Source organism: Myotis myotis, unplaced genomic scaffold, assembly GCF_014108235.1.
Source record: "Myotis myotis isolate mMyoMyo1 unplaced genomic scaffold, mMyoMyo1.p scaffold_m19_p_19, whole genome shotgun sequence".
Lineage (NCBI taxonomy): Eukaryota > Metazoa > Chordata > Mammalia > Chiroptera > Vespertilionidae > Myotis > Myotis myotis.
Window position 1 is genome coordinate 8,171,404 of NW_023416323.1, and position 24,522 is coordinate 8,195,925.

General features: G+C 46.4%; 1 protein-coding gene and 1 non-coding gene across 19 annotated transcripts in view; both read right to left on the reverse strand.

Annotated features, from left to right (window-relative positions):
* SIPA1L3 (signal induced proliferation associated 1 like 3) overlaps positions 1–24,522 on the reverse strand; it is a 309,889-nt gene that overhangs the window by 226,774 nt on the left and 58,593 nt on the right. For 2 of the 18 annotated variants that reach the window (XM_036346826.1, XM_036346824.1), the window contains exon 3: positions 12,719–12,798. The exons of the other annotated variants lie outside the window; for them this stretch is intronic. The gene's annotated coding sequence lies outside the window, so the exon portion shown is untranslated. The remainder of the gene's footprint in view (positions 1–12,718; positions 12,799–24,522) is intronic. 18 annotated transcript variants of the gene reach the window in all.
* Positions 10,891–10,996, reverse strand: LOC118674897. Its single transcript, XR_004973743.1, has one exon. It is a non-coding gene; the product is annotated as a U6 spliceosomal RNA (small nuclear RNA).

A 24,522-nucleotide genomic window follows, 5' to 3' on the forward strand; every position in this document is an offset into this window, starting at 1 on the left:
GAAGAATGAAAAACAAAACACATTATTACCAGCAAGAACATCTATGGTTACTTAACTTCTCTGGGCCTCAGTTCTCTCACCTATAAAAAACAAGGAGCCCTAACCGGTTTGGCTCAGTGGATGGAGCGTCGGCCTGCGAACTGAAAGGTCCCAGGTTTGATTCCGGTCAAGGGCATGTACCTTGGTTGCGGGCACATCCCCAGTGGGAGGTGTGCAGGAGGCAGCTGATCGATATTTCTCTCTCATCGATGTTTCTAACTCTCTATCCCTCTCCCTTCCTCTCTGTAAAAAAATCAATAAAAAATATATTTAAAAAAATGCAGACTCCTGGGCCTCACCTCAGAACTACTGAATCATAATACAAGCCCAGAAATATGCATGATAACCAGCTTTCCAGGTGACACTGATGTATAATAAAGTTTGAAAGGCAGAGTTCTGCAGTATTTAAAAAACAAAACAAAACAAAACAAAACAGGGATAATAATAGGGGTATTGTGAGGGTTAGGAAATCACTCCATGACAAATGTTTAGAGCAGGACCTATCATGTAGTAAATGTTCAACAAAGGTGACCTACCAATATTTTAATTGCTAGGGACTGAAGGCCTTGAGATGTTTCAAAATCTACCTTCTGGTAAACCACGTGGAGAAAGGCACTGCTCTGATCCTGGCCACTTAGGGAGGCTTGAAGGTCCAGGCCAATGAGCAGAAACTGGCTGCCTGGCCCAGGATACTGCAGGCAGAAAATAGACCTACTGGTGCTAACTGCCCACCAGGTAGCCATTCTTGTCTTTCTTCTAAGGATGCTCAGCTAAGACTAGATCTCCCAATCTCCTTTAAGGCTAGGGGTGACCAACAAGAGATAAGTAGTTGTTATGGGACTTCGGGGAAATTCCTTACCAGAAACACAGGCTGGACGCCACTTTTGAGCCCCCTCCCACACCCACCTTCCCACCTGGACTACTGATTCACTGGCTTGACTCCAGTAGTCACACTGGACCATAAAGCCAGGTTAAGGATGAAAGTCTTGTACTAGGGATGGTGAAGCACAAAGAGAGAAGAAGCCTGCTCTTCCTGATGACTGTGGGGCTGCCACAAACCAGGATTACAAAGCTCTGACATCTTACTCATGAGAGAAAACACCTTCCACTGATTTTGTACCATTGTTAGTTCTGAGATCCAGTTTGACAGTCAAACGCACTTTCAAATAACACTGTAGTTTTACACAGCAGATGACCAAAAGGGATAGTTTTATGTCAGAGAAATCCTTCTAGTAACCTACCAACATTTAAAGTGTCCTCATGCTTTAGGACCCTTGCTTTCTACTCAATACCAAGTAAAAAGCTTGATACAGAATTTGCCACAGAATGGGGTTACAATTGTTTTGCCTTAGATGGAGGTAAATGAGAACTATGAGATATACTGAGTCATTTATTCAGCAATTATTAAGTACTACTCTATGCTGGCAACTCTGCAAGGTAGGGGGCTAAATATGGTGAACAAAAGCAGATGTAGTCACTGCTCTTATGAAGCTTCCAGTGCAGAACAGGGGGCAGAAAACAAACAGGCAAACAAATACAGTACAAATGGTGAGAAGTATCACATCAGAAATCAGAGTGAAAGTAGGGGAGGGCGGGGGCAAGGGGAAGAGATCAACCGAAGGACTTGTATACATGTATATAAGCCAAACCAATGGATATGGACAACAGGGGGATGGGAGCATGAGTGTGCGGGGTCGGGGGGGGGGGAGGTTGGGGTTAATGGGGGGGATGAGGACACATTTGTAATACCTTAACTAATAATAATAAAAAAAAATTTTAAAAAGAAAGAAAAAAAAAGAAATCAGAGTGAGTTTAGCCCAGAAGAAAAAGGAGAAGGAAGCCATGTGATTAGTGGGAGTGGGAATATTCCAGAATGTCCATCATCTGAAGAATGGATAAACAAAAAACATGGTATAATCCATACAATGGAATATCATGCAACCATAAAAAGAATAAAGCATTGATTCAGGTATAACATGTATGAGCACTGAAAACATTATGTTGAATGAAAGAAGCCAGTCATCCAAGACCACATATCACATGATTCCATTTAGAGGAAGTGTCCAGAATAGGCAATTCCAGAGATAGAAAGTAGACCAAAGTAGACCAGTGGTTGCCAGGGGCTAGAAGGAGGTAGAAATGGAGGGAGAGAGACTGCTAATGGGGATTAAAGGAGGTAGAAATAGGGGGAGAGAGACTGCTAATGGTTATAGGGTTTCTTTTTAAGTTGATGAAAATGCACTGGAGTTAGAGACCAATGATGGTTGTACAATCTTGTAATTACACCAAAGCCCATGAACTTTGAAAGGATAAATTTTAAGTCATGTGAATTATATATAAATTAAAAGACACTCAAAGGGCAACTCAAATTGAGTTACTGAATTGATAATAAAGTTTCTAATGAAAGTTAAAAAAAAGGAAAAAAAAAGGACTATCCCAGGAGATAGAGGAGAATGTACAAGTGTGGTGAAAGTCACAGGAGGCCCGTGTGACTAGATGGCTGCAGCGAGGGAGGTGTGCTGTGAGATGTGGCAGAAGAGAGGGTGGTGGCTGGGACAGGGTGAGGGCTTTGGAATGGAAAGGAGGAGGCAGGTGAAGATCTGTTTCAGATCAAGGACAAACAGGCCTGGCTAATGGATTGGCCCTGGGGGAGTGGGGCAGAAAAGAGAGATTCAAGAATGATCTTCACATAGTCTCATGAATTTTTGCAAAGTAGTTTTCTGCCAGATTCAAATTGTGCACAGCACAGTAAGAGCAGCTCACCAAATGCCTGTTAAATGAATTGAAAAAATGAACAAAGTCACTGCACATTTTTTTTTGGTAGGGAACATTTTTATTTTCATTAAAGATGTAAATTCTCTCTCTCTTAGATATAGATATATATACATATAGCTCTATATGTATATATATACACATATATATCTATATATATAAACACTAGAGGCCCGATGCACAAAATTTGTGCATGGGTATGGTCCCTAGTCCTGGCCAGCGATAAGGGCCAATCTGTGGGGTGACCAGCGGCGCGATCAGCGCCCGCTGGCACCTGCCTTGGCCGGCCTGGCACTGCCCACTCGCCCCTCTGTGGGAGGCAATGGGCGGGGCGACTGGCGGGGTGATTGGGGGGGGGTCTCCCAGCTGGCACCCGCCTTGGCTGGCCTGGGGCCTGGGGGCAGCTCCTGCATTGAGTGTCTGCCCCTTGGTGGTCAGTGCGCATCATAGCAACTGGTCATTTGGTCTATTTGCATATTAGGCTTTTATTATATAGGATTATATCCTTACCTATACCTGTTTCTCTACCATCCACTGTTAGATACTGGTCCACCACATTCCATCAACTACACATTTATTCAAACCAGAAACGTAAGGGTTATTCTTTTTTTGGAGGGGGTAAACTTTTTTATATATACACCCTAAGCAAGATAGAGCTACTGAATCAGTAACAACCAGGTCCTTCCTTCTCTGAGGGGGTCAAAGAAAGAGATAAGCCAATGAGAAGTAAGCTCTCATTACTGATGGACAACCTGTAAAAAGAGAGGAAGAAATGCTACTCCAGAGATAGGAAGTATCATCATCTTTCTTTTTGTTGGGGGTGGGAAGGAATGTGGGATAGTCCAGAGTGGGGAGAGCACTATGGATAACAGTGGCCTAGTGGCAGGGTGGAGAGGGGATGTCAATTAGACACTATGCCTTTCTCTTCAAGAACATCTACTAGAATTGAAGCCCAGCAAGAGACAAGTTGTAACCCCAAAGGGGTCATGAACTCCAACCCACTCCAACAGCCACATTCATTCTGAGGGAAACACCAGAACCCTAGAAGACTGTATCCTTATCCTGCAACCAGGAGAAGGCCACCATGGTCACAGATCATTGTCTTGCCCCTGCAAACAATGCCACAATCTAGATATGTAAAATCCTAATACGCAAATAGACCGAACGGCAGAACCAAACAACCAGTCGCTATGACGTGCGCTGACCACCAGGGGCGCATGTGGAACATGGTGGGAATCGGCCACAGTGGGATGGTGGTGCAGGTGAGCAGGGACACCAGACAAAGGCAGGGTGCCTGTTGCTGTCATGGGGCGAGCCTCTGGTGGTTATTGAAAATTCTTTGCTCCTGCATGCTGCAGTCCTGCTGGGCACTTGCACCCACTGCCGGTGCCAGAGCCGCTGCTCGCACCCACTGCCAGCGCCCAGCACCGGTCCTGATTGCTTATCGCCATCAGCGGGTGCGAGCAGCGGCTACCGGCCCCAATTGCCCGAGGGCTTCTCCACCTCCTTGCTGGCGCTGGCCCCAATCGTTCCACACCATCAGTGTGTGGGAGCAGTGGTGGCAGGAGTGGCAGTGGGGCTGCTGGCAGACAGGGGACTGGGGGCTGTGGCGGGAGGGGCTGGGCGGGGGCGTGGAGGATGGGCCAAGACCCGCCCTGTGCCCACCACAGTCTCGCAGCCCACAGTTCCTTTCGAGGTGCATGAATTCGTGCACTGGGCCCCTAGTAAATAAATATTAAGGCCATTTTTTTCTGTAGGGTAGATTCTCAGCCATTTTACAAGTTGGGTGTGAGAAATGTTCCCATTGGATGTCTGTGTGTGCTACGCTTGGGGTGGATGCAAGGTAAGTTGTTGCTTGTGCTGCCTGCTCCATGAAGCTTCATCTGGAACATACCTTCACTTCAGTGTTTCTGTAATTCCTGTGTTAATTTCACAAGGGACTGACTTGGTGGCACTGAATGTTTCACACAGCTGACTGAACTCTGATTATTTCATTCTACCAGGTGAGGGAAGTAGGTCAAACTGCTTATCATGGTCACTCAGAAGTTACTTCTCACCACAGCACCTGGTACCATGCTAGCCTCTCCTAGTCTGACAGAGGTCCATGGATATCCATCACTTGATCACAACACAGACACAAAGACTTTTGTCACTATTTTACAGAAACAGGATATCACATTTACTTCTCTGAATCCTGCTTTTTCTCACATATATTGCACAGAAATGTTTCCAAATCAGCTAGTAGTTCTTTCCCACTCTTTTTAGCAGATGATATTTGACAGAATGGATGTGCCATACTTTATCATTCCTGGAAAAGTGGGCACTCGTTTTATTTTCAGGATTTGGTTTTTGTCTTGCCCCTGCAAACAATGCCACAATAAATATTGGGGCCATTTTTCTTGTAGGGTAGATTATTGAAGTCCACTGCTGTAGCAAAGACTACTCAGGGAATATTACAAAGTATAAATTAGTAAAGATTGGTGTTCAAGATCAAAGTATAGAATTACATGTGTAATATGTGTTTGTTTTGTGTTAAGTATCTCTGGAAGAACACACCTGAAATGGGAGTTCACACAGGAGGGGAGCAATGGGCAGGGAGACTTACTTTTCACAGTATATTTTTTGTGTGCATTTGAACATTTTATCATTTGCATGCATTGCTCATTCAAAACTGAATAAATACAATTTTTTCCAGGCCATCTCCTAAAAATTTACAATGATTCACATGTCCTCCAGCAACTTGGGAGAGTACTTAGTTGAGCTCATTTATGCCCTATGTTTTTCTCCTTTAAGGCCATCCCTCCTCCACCCTTTCTCTCCTTTTTTTTTTTTCTGACCTATTACGAGCTGAAACATGTCAAGTTTTACCTGCTCATGATCCATGATTCTTCTTATTCTATAGCCCTTGGGCAGGCAGAAGGCAACTCTCAGATTTGCTAATTTAGACAAGTCATCCTGGCCCGCACCTCTCAGCAGCACAAGACAGAAATCCAAGCCAGGGTGGGAGCCAGGTTTTCTTCAGAAACCTGAGGGCCCAGATGGCTGAAAGAGACATGCTTGCAGCACAGCCTATTTTAAACTCATGTTGGCTGACCTGCCATCAGTAACTGAGTGGCCTAAAGTCCCCCAAGTGCCCAAAACCTCTCAGAAAGGCCCTGGCCTCTCAGGAACAACCTTAGAGACAAGAAACAGGAGGGACCAGGGGACAAAGAACACAGAAGAATCAGGCTCATACAAACACGAAGTCTTCTTATTTACTAGTATTTCCTATATGCCAGTCATCCTCTATGCCTGGCCCAGAACCAAAGGCCTCTCTTCAGCCACTGCTTTTAAACCCTATTGTGATTTCCACAAAGGGAAAACAAAGCTGACATAGCACGCAGATAGCATCGGCCCTGAGTGGAGCAGCAACTCCAACATAACGCACCTACCACTGCAACGCTGGCTGTAGCTCTGGGCTAAGTGCGGAGGGGAAGGGTCTAAACATAGTCAGATGAGAAATCAGCTGGTGAAAGGTAGGAGATGGGAGAGTATGAGCCATCTCAAAACTGGCAGCAAGTCCATACTCCAACATGAGCTCAGTGCAGGGGAGGCCACAGCCTTAGCTCAACTGGTTCCTTGGAATGCCCTTGACCTTGATCCTTTAAGACTCAGCTCAGCAAAGATGTGTGCCTGTGGGTACTGCCCCGAGCAGCCTGTGAGTGAGGCAAAAGGGAGACAACCTAAGTGTCCACCAGCAGGGATGGGCTGAAAAATTGTGATACAGACACACAATGGAATCCTTTATGTCTCTCCTTTCCTATTCTCCAAGTCTATTGGCCAGTTCTGTTGCTACTATCTCTAAAACATATCTTGATTCCATTTCTTTTCCCCTCCTTCCTATGCAAAGCTACCACCATCATCTTTCACCTGGACAACTCAATCAGATCCTCCATTGATCTCCCTGAGTCCACTCTTCCCTTCCTAGATTATATTCTTCACACGCAGACAGATCAAATTAAACAGGGATCACATCAGATTACTGTTTAAATTCTCTCAATACAACTCAAACCTCATTGCCCAAATGCTCCCACCCCACTGTCCTCCTTTCCCCTCTAAGTTTATTTGTACCCCAGGGCCTTTGCATACTTTGCCCTAGCTATTCTCAAGGCTGGCTTCTTCCTGCCAGTCAGGTCGCCCTGTGACAGTATACAGTAGTGAGTAGGCATGAAACACAAAGATGCACATCTCACAGACATAATGTTGAACAGAAAGGCCAGATACAAAGGAACATTTACATAAAGTATGACTGCATTTACATAAAGTTCAATGTCAGGTATGAGAGACTGAGTGATTTTGCTGGGGAAAGAGGAGTGACTGGGAGGGAGTAGGAAAGGAACTTCTGGGGACTGCAAATATTGTTTTCAGAGCTGAGTGTGTTCACTTGGTGAAAGTTCATCTAGCTACACGCTTAATATGTGATGTACCCTTGGACCTTTTCTGGATGTATATTATAATGTTTCATATAATGTTTACAGAATGGAAACATTTTGGCTGCCCATAATCCTTCCTATAATTTGGGAATTTTCCATCTATGAGCCTTGGTAGGGAGGCCATGCTCCACCACTTTGTAATAATAAAATATTACAAAGGCCACCCACTGGCTCTCACAACCTCCTTATAGCTAATCTGGGCTCTACTCAGCAAATGCACCCTCCCCCTCCATGGTTTAAATCACCTTGGAGAACCAGGATTTATGTACCTGGATGTTTTGGAGCCCAGAGCTGCAGCTTGGCGCATGGAAAGGGCTCACTGCGTCTTGATGAGTGGACCCCCACAAGATACACATTTCATCTTCCAGCAAAATAATAACAGTATTGGGCCATTCTAGACTTGGGAGCACATTCATTCTTTCAACAAATGTTTACTGTGTGTCTACTGGTGCCAGGGACTTTTCCAGGCACTAGGGATCCAGGTGAACAAAATACTGGAGCTGATACTAGTGGGGAAAATGAACAATAAACAAAATAAGTAAACGATATAATTAGGTAGTGCCACAGAAAAAAATAGAGAAGGGAGATGAGGATCTCTCTGCAAAGGCAATATATGAACAAAGGCTTGAAGGACGTGAGGGAACCATGTAGGGTATGAGAGAAAAGCTTGTCTAGCAGCAGGAAGAGCCAGTGCAAGGGCCCTGAGACAGGCACATACCGAGTGTCTGTAGAGCACTGAGGAGGCCCATGTGCCTGGAGCAGAGAGAAGTCAGAGGTAATGGGAATAGATTGTGTAGCTACTGGCCACAGTAAGGACTTTGGCTTTCACTCAGGTTAAGATGGAGGCATGAGAAGGTTCTCAGCAGAGGGATGGATCTGCTTGGGTGATTAACAGTATTCCTCTGGCCCTGTCCAACCCTCTTCCTTACCCAAGATGGAAACCAATCTTGACAAGAAACAGACATTTGGTAATTTGGGTGGCAAATGTCTACGAGAAATAAATAAGCAGAAGGCTCTTCACCCACTTCCTCCAACCCATCAAGGTCTCATGCTGGCCAGCAGGACTTTGCAAGATTGATTAGCAATCCACATCACATTACAGACACCAGACCCTCCTCCACTGGCCACTGGGAGAATCCCCAAAGCTATGGAAAGCAGTCTAAGGCCACATGCCAGGAAAGCACCATCTTGGTGGTTAGCTAGAGTCAAAATCAAATTCCAACTCTGCCTCTTAGCAGCTGTGTGAACTATGATTCATTACTAGACTTTCCTGGGTCCCAAGCTTCCTTATCAGTAAAGTGGGAGGGTGTGGGGGATAGTAATTTCCACCCTTAATAAGCCTGTTGGGGGAGTTAAATTAGGTAACAGGGATCAAGTGACTGGCAAAGTGCTGGGCACAGAGAGAGCCTAAAAGATGTTAGCAAAGGTGTTATTATAACTGAAATACCAAAGAAATAACAGCGACATTTTCAACATCTCAAGTCTGAGGATGTCCCTTGGGCAAACTGGACTCTGATATTAAGCATGGTGCTGAAGTGAAGGGTCCTCCAGAGGAGAAAAGCCTTCAGAATGTAAGTTTCTTTCTCCCTCTACCTATTCTCCATGGAATAACTGCCCAGGACAGCTTTATCCATGCCAGAGAAAGGAGATGGCCCACAGACGTCTGGAGGAATTAGCATCAAATGTAGATGGTATGGACACGTGTCTCAGCCCATCACAGGCACAAGCCCCTAGAAAAGAGACCCCAGCCTGTATCCATCTCTCTCAAGGAAATGTGAGAAAAGTGAGAGTTTTAACAGCATAAAAGGCACTCTGGGGAAATTTCTTATCTCTTCCCCCTTGGGAATAGCAGTAGGTTCTTCAGTTAGCTTGATGCACGGAAGGCAAGGCCTCTGGGGAACTTGGGTCCACAACTGGAACATGGAGATTATAATAATTATTAAGGCTTGTTCACACTCATTCAGCACATACTTATTAAGCAACTTCTATGGCTCTAATGCTGATATAGGAAGAAATGAAACATATTCTCACCCTCACTGCTCACATGCTAAGGAGGAAGGCACCAAAAGCAAACATACAACATTAGAGAATGACAAGTGCTACAAAAGTATTCCTATCTAATAAAAGAGAAACATGGTAAGTGGCGTACGACCGCTACCCTTCCCATTGGCTAATCAGGGCAATATGCAAATTAATTGCCAGCCAAGATGGTGGCCGGCAGCCAGGCAGCTTGAAACTAACATGAGGCTTGCTTGCTTCAGTGACGGAGGACTCCAACGTTCCCTGCCTGCCGCTGCAGGCCTCTGAGCTGCAACTCTAAGCAACTATGTAACAAATATAGAAGCTAAACAAAACCCCAGAAACCTGCTTTAGTCGCCGGGCTTCAGCCAGCAGGATCGCAACATTGTAAGCAAAGGCCAGAAACCTACTTTCAGCAGCGGAGGCCTAAGAGCTGGAGCCAAGCCTCAAAGCTAAAACTGGCCCAGAATTAAAAAAAAGAAAAAGAAAAAAAGGAGCGGATGGGAGCTTCAGTCACCCCCAGCCTGAAAACAGCCCTCAGCCCCTCACCCAGACTAGCCAGGCACCCCAGTGTGGACCCCCACCCTGAAGGGTGTGTGACCAGCTGCAAACAGCCATCATCCCCTCACCCAGGCTGGCCAGGCACCCCAGTGGGGACCCCCACCCTGAAGGATGTGTGACCAGCTGCAAACAGCCATCATCCCCTCACCCAGGCTGGCCAGGCATCCCAGTGGGGACCCCCACCCTGATCCAGGACACCCTTCAGGGCAAACCAGCCAGCACCCACCCATGCACCACGCCTCTATTCTATATAGTAAAAGGGTAATATGCCTCCCAGCACCGGGATCAGCATGACAGGGGGCAGCGCCCAAACCCCCTGATCGCCCTGCGGCTCTGTGTGTAACAGGGGGCCGGGCCACAACCTCCCTATTCACCCTGCTCTGTTCGTGACAGGGGAAGGCGCCCCAACCGCCTGATCAGCCCTGCTCTGTGCCTGATAGGGGGGAGCTCCCCAACCCCCTGATCACACTGCGGCTCTGTGTGTGACAGGGTGCGGCGCCCCAATCCCCCCACCCCTGGGCCCTGCTCTGTGTGTGACAGGGTGCGGTGCCCCAACACACCCCCCCCTCCCCACGGGCCCTGCTCTGTGTGTGACGGGGCAGAGCCATAACCTCCCCATCGACCCTGCCTTGAGTGTGACAGGGGGCGGTGCCCCAACCCGCCAATCGGTCCTACCCAGTGCGTGACTGAGGTTGGCATCACAACCTCCAGATCGCCCTGCTCTGTGCATGACAGGGGGCGGCGCCCCAACTCCCCAATAGGCCCTGCTCTGAGCCCGACCAGGGGCTGCACCTAGGGATTGGGCCTGCCCTCTGCCACCCAGGAGCAGGCCTAAGCCAGCAGGTCGTTATCTCCCGAGGGGTCCCAGACTGCGAGAGGGCACAGGCCGGGCTGAGGGACCCCTCCTCCCCCCTCGAGTGCACAAATTTTTCTGCACTGGGCCTCTAGTAATAATAATGATGATGATGATGATGATGATGATGATGGGAACAGAAAGGGCCATTTCATTTTTTTATTATTATTTTTTAAAAATTTGGAATGCTTCATGAATTTGCATGTCATTCTTGCGCAGGGCCATGCTAATCTTCTCTGTGTTGTTCCAATTTTAGTATATGTGCTGCCAAAGCAAGCACAGAAAGGGCCATTTTAGACAGGGTGCTTAGGAAGACTTCTTTGAGGTGGTGTCTCTGCCATGCAAGCAGATACCTGAATAATGTAGTAAAATTATATATAAACACATACATATCCTATATAATAAAAGCCTAATATGCAAATTGACCAAACAGCAGAATGATCAGTTGCTATGATGTGCACTGATCACCAGGGGCAGACACTCAACGCAGGAACTGCCCCCAGCCTGCAGGCCCCAGGCCAGCCAAGGCGGGTGCCAGTGGGGGAGCCCCCAATTGCCCCACCAGTCACCACCCTCTGTGGGAGGCGGCCGGCAGCAGCAGGGGATGGGGCCAGTGAGCTGGCGGCACCAGGCCAGCCAAGGCAGGTGCCAGTGGGGGCGACCCCTGATCGCCCCGTCAATCGTCCCTGATCGCCGCCAGATCTAGGGACCCTATCCATGCATGAATTTCATGCAATGGGCCTCTAGTACATATATAATTTTGGATATGTCTTTATATACTAGAGGCCCAGTGCATGAAATTTGTGCACTTGGGGGGCAGGGTTCCTCAGCCTGGTCTGTGCCCTCTCACAATGTGGGAGCCCCATGATCGATCTCCCTAAAGAGGTAGGCCCTGCCCACCCATCCGGGGCTCCTCGATGAATTGCCCCAAAGAGGTAGGTCGGAGCTGGGGGTGCCGCCTCCACAGCTCTGCATGCACACAGCCCCGCATGCACGCAGCCCTGCCCACCCGCGTGTGCCTGCAGCCTCCTGGTGATGGATTGTTACGGTGTGAGGGCATCATGACGTGAAGGCATGATGACCACATAGGCTTTTATTAGATATATACACACACATATAGCCAAGAACACAGTGCTGCTATGGAAATCTAAAGTGCTCTAGTTTGATAGGTAAGAATGCTCCTGGGCTTCCAGGGATTGGAGTCTTCCCCAGATTCCAATATGCTCTCTGTGACTGAGAAGTACTAATAAAGGGTGTTCCTTTTTTATACTTGGCAGTGTACCAGACATAGAAGGCACTCTTTATCAGGACCTTATTCCCCCTTCATCGTTGCACAGTGTTCCACTGGACAGACAATGTGACTGATTGATCCAGTTCCCTATTAATGAACACCTAGGATAGTTCCCATTTTTTGCTCTGACAAACAGTGCCCTAATGAGCCACCTTGGACACAGATTATTCTCACACTTGGGAACATCTGTAGGCAAAAGCTCCCAGAAGTAGAACTGCTGGGGCAAAGGATAGTTGTGTCCAAGGGTCCCCTTGACAAATATTGCCAAAGTCCCATCCAAAGTGACACTAAAACTTCATTTCATTCCTGAGCTGCTAGCTCAGAGGTCTCAGGAAGAGGATACAGTAGGCATCTAGGAGGGGACAGAGGGAAGAATGACCCTTGCCAGCCTGCCTACAGTTGACTGGCCCAGGGAGAATAGCTGACCTCTGCTGGACCATCTTGAGAACCCCTTCCCTGGTCCTTGATAATGAATCCAAAGGAAGACATCTTTCTCTTCCTTGTGTTGTTTTGGGCTGGGGCTGGGAGAACACAGAGCTATTCTCTTTGAGAGCCTGAACTACAAGGTCTGTGGATGGCCAGGTTTCCCACCAAGTGAAGGGAAAGGCAAAAAGAGAGACTGTAATAGAAAATGAATATAGCAGATGTAGGGGGAAAGCAGTGAGGAAGAGAATCCTGATAATGGCATTTGTGTTCCATAGGCCACATTACCTGCGCTAGTCCAATCCAAGGGGAGCTCTGAAGCTTTGCACTATGGTTGGGGGACAGATATCCTCCCTCTCAGGCCAGAGCTGAGGAGAAATAAACATGGATCAGTGTTGGCAGCCAGTCCTCTGGGGAAGCCAGGTTTGAGGATGACATGGACATCAGAGGGAAGAATGGAGGGAGAGAAAGAAAGTGGGTCATTGATGATGGCCCTGAGCTCTTGGATCAACTAGCCCAGAATCTCGCCCCACCTCTGAGCTTTCTAGTCATGTGAGCCAATCCTGTCCCTTGGAGTTTATGCCTGTTTGAGTCAGTGTTTCTTTTCTATGCAACCAAGTAACTGACTGGTACATAGTCCTTCCTGAAGCCTTGTTTTGTTTCTTTGGGCCACCCAGCACCCTCTAGTTAAATCCTCCTTTGCCTAAGGTGCTCTGAGAGCAGTACAGCAATTTGGCCAAGGACCTAACTTGCCCAGCCAGTTTCCCCAGCTATGAAATGGGAATAACAAACACTTCCTTGGGTTTTAAAAGGATTAAACACATTAGCAATAATTACTCTAAAGTACTGAAGGTAGCTGAAAGGCTTCAATCTCAAAAAGCAATTAGCTGCACCCCTCCCCCATTTTGTTTGCTGTTCCTTTGTTCAGGTCAGCAAGTCCATTCTTCACAAACAGTCCCAAAGAACAGCCAGCACATTTTCTGTCAAGAGGGTGGCAAATCTCATCTCAACAGGTGATCTGAGTAAAAGAGATTCCACTCAACTTATCTGGTAGCTGGTTGGTAGAGGAAGCCCTCATGAGCACATTTCTCCATCAAATGCAAGCTGCGGTCTAAAGTTTCAAAACACAGGCTTGGGCACAGTCCCAGAAGAGGACAAAGGAAAGAGAGCCCGGATGGAAGAGAAACTGCTACACAGCAGGTTCCACAACTAACTGTTGGGAGGAGGACCCCAGGTTGGCTTGCAGCCACATCTGCTCTCTACAGAGCTATGAGGCAGCAGGAAGAAGGGACCCCTCCACGTCTGTATTTACAGCTGGGAACTGGCACAGGCCTGGGCAACTCAGTTGGAAATAAACTCAGCCAGGAAGTGAAAACTGGAAGACGCTTCCACAGCAACACCCATCTGGAGCTCTCTGCCCACAGCTGGAAACATTCAGAAGCAAAATTTATCTAGAGATATACACCAAATTCTTTTTTTCCATTTGTACTGGAATGTGTTACTTAAACCTCACTTCTTTGGGGAGCCTCTGGGTAGGCCTTGTTCTGTGATTCAAAAAAATCCTTCTTCTTAACATTTAGAACACAGGACCTATCCATGTGACCATGTTTTCCTGCTGTCTGTGGGCTTCACGGGCAGGGTCTGTGTCTGCTTTGCTAATTGGTACCTGGCCCAGAACAGGCCTTCAATCAGTGTTTATTGAATAAATCAATCAACTGTTCCGTTCCCAATTTGATTGTTATTCATTACTTTAGCTAACATGTAAGCACCCATAAGTATGGACAGTGAGCTGAGCTGTGTATTTACTACTGTCATGCCCATCTAAAAACGGGCTCCTTCTCAAAGTCGGAGCCACAGAAGAAATGGAGTTCTTTCATTTCTAGAGAAGGATGGGAGAGAGCGTGAATACCTAGAGCAAGACTGGGCATGTGGAGCAATGGGTGTTAAGGAATCTGCTTTGATTTTAAGAACTTTCTGAGTAGAAATTTTACAGGGCTGACGTACACCTCTGCAAGGAAGGCTGGAAACAGGCTGCTTGAGATACACAAACATTAAACAGACAGTTACACTCTGAGAGAGTTCCACCAAACTGCCCTGCTCATGATATCTCACCTTTTCAAATTTTCTCCTGTTTATGAAAGAGGTATATGCTTATATATACATGTAAAAACGTATAAAATAAAGGTATAAAGAAGAATACAAAGTTACCCGTATCTCCCCACCAAAGGATAACCACTATAAAAAAGGCCAGTGTGCTCAATGGTTACAGTCAGCCTGCGCACCGAAGAGTCTCAGATTCAATTTCTAGTCAAGGGCACATCCTGAGTTGCAGGTTTGATCCAGGGCCGCAGTGTGGGAGGCAACCAATTGATCAATGTGTCTCATATTGATGTTTCTCTCTCTTCCCCATGTCCTATTTTCTCTCTCTCTAAAAAAAAAAAAAAAAAAAAAAAATCAATGGAAAGATATCCTCTGGTAAGGATTAACAACAGCAAAAAAAGAGGTTGGTTCATTTCCTCCAGTCTTTTTTTTTTCTATTATGAGCAGTATATGAATAGAGAAGAGAGAAAATCTCCTGTTCTTTAAAATCTTTCACTTGTGCTTTTCTAGGGGATTTTAAACAACAAGTGAAAATCTTTTAAATAGCAAAATTAAGCCTATTTCCCCAAACTACAGACTCGAAGAAGAAGAAGGACTCTCTTCCTCTCTTCCAATTTTTGTCCTCACAGAACCACTATTATAAACCAGTGGTTTTCAACCCTATCTGTGCCTGAGCATCACAGTGGGATATAATAATTGCATGGCCAGTATTACTTGAGCAACTACTATAGAAGAGGCTGTTTTAAACATTTTACAAACAATACTTAATTTTATACTTTCAATACTTTCATCATTTTACAGATAAGGAAACTGAGGCAGAGATATTATGTGACTTTCATAAGGTCACATGGCCACTAAGTGGTGGCACTGGGATTTGAACCCAGGCCATCTGGTCCCAAGTGTCATGTTTTCCCTGGTCCACACAGTTTGAGACCCTAGCAACAGTGACACCAAATTTGAGCTTCAGGGCAAAGTTCCCAATGTCCCTATTGCCAAGTTTGTCATGATTATTCATACTTCTCTCCAGACTCATTTTTATTTCCTAAAGGAAATGAGAAATTGCTGGAATTCAGAAGTGAGACAACTGGAAGCTATAGCTGACCACATACACATGTGGGTCCCCTGCTGGACTTCCCAAGAAACATTCTTAATGAATGACTTTTCTGAAGGGGCTAGGGGTCAGTTCCCGGGTAGATCACCCTTCCATAACTGAGACCTCACCCAGCTCCAGATGGGATGTGAAGGCTCCTCCCTAACTTCACCATATAGGAGGATGGAGAACTGGAAAACTCACAGCCCACTACCTATTTACATGAATCTGCAGAAAGGGTTTGACAGGGACTTCTCTTGTGTTTACATCATTTGTGAGGTTGGAGTCAGTATTCGGTCACTGTGGGGGATCAGCCAGGTATGTTTTTGCCATCATCGCACATGACTCCCTCCTCACGGCAAAACCAGATTAGCCACTAAGGGGAGGGTGGGGGGAGGAGTTCCCAAGAATTGATCACTAGGGAGTTTGTCTCCCCTACAGGTGGGAAGGGAAAAACCTCCATTTCAGGAAAATGTCGCTCAGTGCTCAATTCAGGGAAGGAGATGAAACATTGCTGCTTTGGGTCTGAGAGCTACTATCCTTCCAGCTACCCATGGAGAGGAGGACTGGAAAAACCAAGAGCTGCAAGGCTGCCCAACTCCTCCTGTGTATAGCAGGGGCTCAGCAATGTTTCGCTGCTATTAAATTATTAGGCTGTGTGTGTGTGTGTGTGTGTGTGTGTGTGTGTGTGTGTTGGGGTGGTGAATGGGGCTGTTTGTTGTTGCTGTTGTTAACATTCTAAAAAAGTAGAGAGAAAGTACAGTAAACTCCCATGTACTTAAACTAGATTTGGTAATCATCAAGATTCTGCCGCATAAGCTTCATCTATTCTTAATTTGTTTCTTTCCCCCATTTTTCCTCCTCATTGAATTAATTATATTAAAGTAAATCCCAAATATGATGTCATTTCACCATTTCATGTTTCAGATTGCACCTCTGAAAAATATGGACACTGTCTGATGTGCCCATAATATTAGGCTGGTTTCATTACTGATCAAAATAACAATGAGGCTCAGCGGTTAGAGTGTCAGCACACAGACTGAAGGGTCCTGGTTTTGATTCTGATCCAGGGCATGTGCCTCGGTTGCCCTGGTTGGGGCTCGTGTGCATGCGGAGGCAATCAATCAATGTTTCTTTCTCTCTGTCTCTCCCCCTCCTTTCTACTCCCTCTAAAAATCAATGGGGGAAAATACATCCTCAGGTAAGGAGTAACAACAATAACAACAAAATAACAATGAATATTTTCCGAAAAGATAGGACCCAGTATTGACAAAGGAGTAGGGACATGGGTCATCTCAGCTGATGAAGTAATGCTTTTCTGGAGGACTTCCTGGCAGTACAAATCCAAAAAGAATTAACAACCTCTGCCTATCTTCTGACTCAAGTTTTCCATCATGCGATCATCAAAAAAATACTTATGGATGTCTATCACATGCCTGAAAGTATCCTAAGCATTTTTCTCCCTGGTACAGATATGGAAATCAAGGCACAGAGAAGTAGAGTCATTTGTCCAAGGTTACACAGCTCTTAAGTGCCAGAGCCAATATTTGAACTGAAGCAATCTCAGGTCTGAGAAAGGTGGTGTTCTGGGCCTTCCTCACTTGAGAGGCCACTTGCTTCAGGTTCCACACAGCACTCTCTATGCATACTTATTATTATTATGCTAATGCTTATTATATTGAATCTAGTGAATGATTATTATGTGGAATCTTCATATGAGATACATAGCAGAACTCCTGTTCACCTTTCAAAGGCCAGTGCATGTGCTCTACATACTCCTATCTTCTTTATAGTTCACTCTCCCTGACTGCCTGAGCAGAGTTTCCCTTTCCTCTGTGTTCCCACAGCTTTTGGTGCTCAACACTCAGTACCCTGCATTATGGCTTTTTAGGTGTCCCCTCCTGGGAAGGCACTACTGTACAGGGGTTAAGACCAGAGGCTCTGGAGGAGGAAAGATGGGGGTTCAAACCACAAACCACCACAAACTATGAGATCCTGGCAAGGCATTTCCTCATCTCTCTGATCCTTGATTTTTCTCATCTTTGGAGATGAGAAAATAATATCCACCTGCAGCAGACACTTGGTTGTGAACTATATGGCCATTCCCAACTCCTGTCTCTCTTGCTGCCTCCCACTGCACAGACATTCCACATTCCCAGCCTCCCTTGCAGCTAGGGACAGTGTGAGAAATGCTCACCTGTCCAAACTCAAGTAACAGACTTGGAGACAGAAGTATGGCAAAAATGAGACTTTTAATACAGTCTTGCAAGAGTGGGTGTCCGGTGAACAGGCAACATGAAGTAGCAATCACAGGCTATTTATCCCTGGGTGCAAGAGTCCCTCCTCTGGTTCTTCATTGGCTGAGTACTATGGGGTTAACAGTTTTCCCCATATGTCCTCTAGGTCTCACTGTCTGAGATCTTTTGTAGTTGTCTTCACCTCCCCCGGTCTAGTTGAGGCTTATGAGGTGTTTCATTTTGGGTGTGTGTGGGGGGTGAGGAGGGGGTGCGTATCCACCTCGATGCTGGCTCATGTACACAGTTTTTTGTTCTTATCCTCTCCCCTACATTCTGTTTGCCCTGGGGAAATTCAGTAATAGTTCCATTAAAAGTTGACTATGCTGAAGATGGATCATAGAAGCCTATTTCCTTTGTGGCCAATGAGAGATAAAAAGGAGTCTGCTGGGGGTAGAGCTGTTTATGGGAACATATTCCCTTCCGAAAGAAAAGTCACAGGAAGAGAAAGCCTTTTTTCCTGCTCCCACCTGCTTGGGATGCTGTGATAAGGATGTGATCATGTGTAAAGGTGGGGGCAGCCATCCCCATGACCATGCAACAACCAACACCAGAATGAAATGCCTACACACTAAAGGTTAGGAAATAGAGAGTACCCAGTTCTCAAGGTCATCACTGAGCCTTTGCATCAACCCAGAGCTTGCCACCCCACTTTGCAGTGAGAGAATGAATTGTCTCCACTACTCAGCCAAGATTCACCAGGCATCTTGTTACTTGCAGCCAGATGTGTTCCAACTGACAGACTGCCTCATGGAGTGAGAGCTCAATGCAATTATGCATGTAAAGTGCTTAGCACATTATTGGCACTCACTCAATTTGGTTAAAGATTATTACCATTGGAATGGGATTTTTGGACTGGAACATGCGACATTCCCCTGGGCAGGATTGTTCCCGGGCTCTTGTCCCGTGTAGTTGAAGAATGAATCCACAGATGGAAGGTGGTATAGCAAAGGTGGAAATTTATTGAAGAACAAGTACAGATTCCACGTGGGGAACAAAAAGAATCCCACAGCAAAGACTCCTAAGTGGGGAGGGGGAAGAGTCCCACAGAATGGACTCCCACATGGGGAGGAGAAAAAAATCTCACAGCACAGACTCCCACATGGGGAGGGGGAAGAGTCCCACTGAGTTCCTTCTCCCTACGGCTTATAAAGGCTGCAGATCTTGGTGCCTTGATATCCCCTCTGATTGGTCACTATTCCCTTGGACTGGTTACTATAGTAACTCCTGGGCTCAAAAGTCGAACCACACAAGGGACTTGGGAGGTTTTCATCCCCTGCTTCCTTATTGTTTTCCTATCAGCTTTGGGATTTCTTCTTCTCCCTCTGAATGAGGGACTTCCTTCCCTTTATTTTTTAAATATAGACCTGCTGTTTCAGCTTTCCTATTCTATGAAAATACTAGTGGCACTTTCATGCACCTGGGGAGGGGGTCCCCTCAGCCCAGCCTGCACCCTTTCCAATCAGGGACCCCTTGGGAGATGTCCACCTGCTGGTTTAGGCCCGATTCCTGTGGGATTGGGCCTAAACCAGCAGTCGGACATCCCTTCTCACAATCTGGAACTGCTGGCTCCTAACTGCTCACCTGCCTGCCTGCCTGATTGCCCCTAACTGCCTCTGCCTGCCTGCCTGATTGCCCCTAATCTCTCTGCCTGCCTGATTGCCCCTAACCCCCTGCCAGCCTGATCTCGCCCCCAACAGCCCTCCCCTCCAACTGCCCTCCCCTGCCCAGCCTAATTGTCTCAAACCCCTGCCGGCCTAATCTCGCCCCCACTGCCAGCCTGATTGCCCCTAACTGCCTCTGCCTCGGCCCCCACCACCATGGCTTTGTCCGGAAGAAAGTCGGACATCTGGAAGATGGCCGGTTGACCCAGTCTAATTAGCATATTACCCTTTTATTAGTATAGATTATTAGTATAGATACCTTCTACTGCTCTGTAGCCCTGTGCTTCTTCCATGATCCCCTTGATTTCTAAAATTTCTAAAATTTCCTAAATCTGTTTCTTTTACTCCTAAAAATTATTGTTTCACCATTATCAATTAGCTGCTCAAAGCCCTACCATAGCTTTTACATCCCACTGCAGAAAGAGATAGTGCCAGCAGCAAATACTTGGTACATTTCATCACCTGCATATTGTTAGGGGCAGAAATAGCATACTGAGATCTAGTTATTAGTTATAAGAAATATTAATCACATTCTGTTAACCATGATTGTTTTGTTTTGATTAAAGAAAGCACATTCTAACCTGGCTGGGAGTTGTACCCAGGACCTGGGAGCTCACCTGGAAATGCTGTCCATTCTCCCCACCCAGGAGCTGCCTATTATCATGGAAAGATTAACAACCTTATTAAAGAAAGGAAACAACAGAGTCCCGGATGCCCCTGCCTTTTGCAAACTGCCAGCCCACATTGCCTGTAATCATACCCATTCTTATCCCTTTTGCCCACTTCCCCATATAAAATGTGTCCTTGTACCCCATATAAGCTGGGCTTATGGGGGGATGCAGAGCATATTTTCATGGGTAATCTGCTGCTCTCCCATACTGCCGGCATTAGTGGAATAAATGCTCATATATAATTCAACCCTGTCTCTGTTAAATTGGCTCAAGTAGTGATAGGCAGCCCGGACCCCATTAGTTATCTGGTTTCAAAGTCACACTACTGGGAGTACCTTGGATCCAGGCCTGCTGATCCCCATGCTCATTCTTATCCTGCACAACTAACTACAGAGCCAGCAAGTATGGGAGCATGAATCAAACCTTCCTTTATTCCCTGAGCCCTGGTGTACCACCACTCCCTGGCTTCCTTACTGCCTCCTTTTAGCTCATGTTAGTTGGTCCTGAGAGGCCAACTCTCCTCTGAAAGGAGAAAAAAAGTCTCTGACATAATCAAATGGAGCCTCATGTCACTATCTCTCATGCCCAAAGGGGAGCGGGCTGATCAAACTGGAGTTTCCTAAAACCAACCCATTCATAACATTATCCTGTGTAATTCTTCCCTGAAGACCTGGAATTGGGACTCTGTTCTTTTGACACAGGCAGGGCCTTCCTCATGTTGTCAGACAGATCAACTAGTGTACAATCTTGGTCCCGCCCAATCACCCAATGTGTCCACAGAGTGCTTAAGAGCAAGGATTCTAAGCCACATGACCTGGGTTCAAATCCCAGCTTTGCCACTAGCTGTGTGACCTCAGACAAGTTACACTCCCTCTGTGCCTCAGTTTCCTCATATGGAAAAGGGGGATAGTGATAGTACCAACATCACAGGGTTGCTGTGTGGATTTAAAAAACATTTAGAGCCCGGCCAGTGTTGAGCACTGACCTATGAACCAGGAAGTGGAGGTTCGATTCTTGGTCAGGAAGGACACATGCCTGGGTTGTGGGCTTGAACCCTGGTAGGGAGCATGCAGGAGGCAGCCGATCAATGATTCTCTTGCATCATTGATGTTTCTTCTATCTCTCTCCCTCTCCCTTCCTCTCTGCAATCAATAAAAATATATATATTTTTTAAATTAGAGTACAACCTGATACTAAGAGTGTTATGTGTGGCCTAATTAAACTCACACCCCTTAGATAAGCAGAGATGTCCACTGGGCCTCTAAGGCCCTGTGATCACCTACCAGCTACACATCAAATAAAAGCAGACTCTCTAAAAGGACCCCATGGGCCCACTGGTGGCAAGGGCACATTAGCTTAGAGTTGGGGACAGGGTTCTTGGTTCCTGCTGGACCTCCTGGCCCTAGCCGGTTTGGCTCAGTGGATAGAGTGTCGGCCTGTGGACTCAAGGGTCTCAGGTTCTATTCCAGTCAAGGGCATGTATCCTGGTTGCAGGCACATACCCAGTGGGGAGTGTGCAGGAGGCAGCTGATCGATGTTTCTCTCTCATCCATGTTTCTGACTCTCTCTATCCCTCTCCCTTCCTCTCTGTAAAAAATCAATAAAATATATTTTTTTTAAAAAAGAGTTTCCCCCTGGTGGTCAGTGCACTCCCACAGCCAACCTCCCACAGCTGGCATACCTCCCCTGGTCCCCTGCCCCCTAGCCAGCCAACTTCCCCAGGTCCCTCACCCAGCCGGTCAACCTCCCGCACCCCACCCCCAATGCACGAATTTGTGCACTGGGCCTCTAGAATAATATAAGTGCCTACCACCTGCCAGGCCTAAGAGACCAATAAAAGATGGTTCCATCCCTGTCCCCAGACATCTAGTGATCTAGTCCACTTGGTAAGAGATTAATATATGGTATAAAATGTCTCAGAAACACTCCAAGGCAGGACAGCAACCAGAAGACAGGACAGGAAGGGGGGAAAAAACAGATACGACCCCACTCTGAAATTTTGTAGAGCATTCATCAGAGATGCTATCTTCCTGGCTGTGCCCCACAGAATTGTAAGGAAACATGTGAGCTTTACTAATGTAAACAGACAACTCCAAGCCAAACAAAAGGCTAACTGGGTGGCCCACTCAAGCTGACTTTCTTTGTTATTATAACTTCTAGTGAAATTTGTGCGGGGGTGGGGGTTGGGGGTCCCTCAGCCTGGCCTGGTCCTCTCCAATCTGGAACCCCTTGGGGGATGTCCAACTGCCTGTTTAGGCCCGATCCCTGTCAGGCCTAAACCGGCAGTTGGTCATCCCTCTCACAATCCAGGACTGCTGGCTCCTAACCACTCGCCTGCCTGCCTGATTGCCCCTAACCACTTGCCTGCCTGCCTGATTGCCCCTAACCACTTGCCTGCCTGCCTGATTGCCCCTAACCACTTGCCTGCCTGATTGCCCCTAACCACTTGCCTGCCTGCCTGATTGCCCCTAACCACTTGCCTGCCTGCCTGATTGCCCCTAACCACTTGCCTGCCTGATTGCCCCTAACCACTTGCCTGCCTGCCTGATTGCCCCCTCCCCTACTGGCCTGATTGACGCCTAACTGCTCCCCTGCCAGCCTGATTGCCCCCAACTGCCCTCCCCTGCTGGTCTGATCGCCCCCAACTGCCCTCCCCTGCCAGCCATCTTGTGGCGGCCATCATGTGACAACATGGGGGTGGCCATTTTGTGACCTCATGCAGGCAGCCATCTTGTGATGACATGGGCGTGGCCATTTTGTGACCTCATGTGGGCAGCCATCTTGTGTATGAGGGCATGATGGTCAATCTGCATATTACCTCTTTATTATATAAGATTATTATTGTTAATTCTCACCCAAAAACATTTTTTCCATTAATCTTTAGTGAGCGGAAGCAAGAGGTGAGACAAAGAGAAGAAACATCAATGTGAGAGAGACACATCAATTGGTGCCTCCTGCACCCACCCAGATCAAGCCTGCAACCACAGTACATGCCTTGACTGGAATGGAACCCGAGATCCTTCAGTCTGAGATCTGGTGCTCTAACTACTGTCAGAACAAACTGTCTAGGGCTCAAGCTGCCTTTCTTTTTTTAAAAAAATATATTTTTATTGATTTCAGAGAGGAAGGGAGAGGAAGAGAGATAGAAACATCAATGATGAGAATCATTGATTGGCTGCCTCCTGCACACCCCGTACTGGGGATCAAGCCTGCAGCCCAGGCATGTGCCCTTGACCAGAATCGAACCTGGGACCCTTCAGTTCACAGGCTGATGCTCTATCCACTGAGCCAAACCGGTAAGGCCAAGCTGCCTTTCTAAGTGTGGAGGAAAAGGGGCCACATGCTAACCTGACAAGCTCAAGGTGGCCTTGCAAACTCAAGAGACCTAAAGTAACCACAAAGCATGGTCTGAAATTAAAAATTTAACTAAAAGCAGTTTATGGTGGGTAGTCATGTCCTAGGCCAGTTTCTTCTCTGACAAAGGTCAATCTTTTACCTTGACTGAGCCTATCTATTGCCTTTTTACATCTATGATAATATATCATTAGAATGTCAAAGTAATTTTCCTTTTTCCAGACCCCCTCAAAGCTCTGCTCTGACCACAAATCCCTTCACTGTTACTGAGTTAATTGTTGACTGTTAAATATCCTGCACCCATCTAAGTAAAAGATGTGTATCATTTTACTTTTTATCCAATCCCAGAGGTTTCTCCCCACCCCACCCCTTTGCTTTCTCCTACCTATCTAATCTATCACCAATGGATTTCATGTAACCCACTTATGTTTCCACTTTTTATTATAATGTATAAAACAAGGTGTGAAACTGCCACTGTCCTGGAGGATTATCTCAATCCATTCAGATTCTGATTCCCAGCAATTGTCCACAGCAGTTTGGCTCAAATAAACTCACAAAACTTCTTCACAGGTTTGAATGCTTCTTACGTTAACACCAGTGGCCCAGTGCACAAATTCATGCACATTGAAAGGAAATTAATTAGAATATTTTAATATCACTATCCGCCTTTTCTCTATAACAGAAGTGTCAACCAAATTCACAATTGACAATGACAGATCGAAACGCATGTGTGCAATTGCTGCCAGCGAGAGCTTTATATGTATCGTGCATGTGCAAGTCAACTTAGCTGTTTACAGATATAGAATAAACTTAATTAGACCTGCTTTCTGATGTAGCTAAACTTTTTCCAACCCAGTGAAGCATCCCAACTTCTCTTTCAGGTAACTGTCAGCAACACAGCAGTAAATATCAACACGAA